General features: G+C 37.4%; 1 non-coding gene across 1 annotated transcript; it reads left to right on the forward strand.

Annotated features, from left to right (window-relative positions):
* The first annotated feature begins 209 nt into the window (after positions 1–209).
* Positions 210–281, forward strand: TRNAA-UGC (transfer RNA alanine (anticodon UGC)). The gene has a single exon. It is a non-coding gene; the product is annotated as a tRNA-Ala (tRNA).
* Positions 282–727: the final 446 nt, after the last annotated feature.

Raw genomic sequence — 727 nt, forward strand, 5'->3', positions numbered from 1 at the left:
ATAACAAATCTACAGTTATAAACTGTGCTAAATGGTGTCAAGGGGAAGTACATGGAACATGTGGATGCTATCATTTACTAAGCATTTATTCAATCTACCTGATTATGTTTCTATGAATGTAGATTGAAGGCCTCACAGAACTTGCAGCTACAAGCCATACTTTTTGGGGGGATTTATTAGTCAACAAGGAAAAGAAAACTTTCATGCGTGGGGATGTAGCTCAGTGGTAGAGCGCATGCTTTGCATGTATGAGGTCTCGGGTTCGATCCCTGGCATCTCCACTTTACTTAAACTCCTGTGTAGGAATTCCAACTGATTGCTCACTACTGTTTAACCCTCGGAAGGAATTATAGTAAAACAGGTAATGGAGTCTTTTAAACCTGTGATTTAGGTGTAATTGAACTACTGGGAACACATTGTTCAAAGTCCCCCATTTAATAGAAATTGTAAGTTTATGACTACGTAAATACTTCAGAACACCTTCCAATTTTATGACACTTTTATGACACATTAGTCCTTATTGTCCCCAAATGATTATCAAGCCTCCTCTAAAATGGGGTTTACATTCAGGCAGGCATCAACTGACTGAAGGTGAAATATAGTTCTATGAAGCTTGGTTGAAGATAATTCTACCCTCTTTTCTTGGCTATTTGGATCTCAAGACTTAGACTTTGAGCTTTATATCAGAATTGTTTGAGCTATTTAAGATACACCTTTTTTTTCGATC

Source organism: Vicugna pacos, chromosome 20 (genome assembly GCF_048564905.1).
Source record: "Vicugna pacos chromosome 20, VicPac4, whole genome shotgun sequence".
Classification (NCBI taxonomy): Eukaryota; Metazoa; Chordata; class Mammalia; order Artiodactyla; family Camelidae; genus Vicugna; species Vicugna pacos.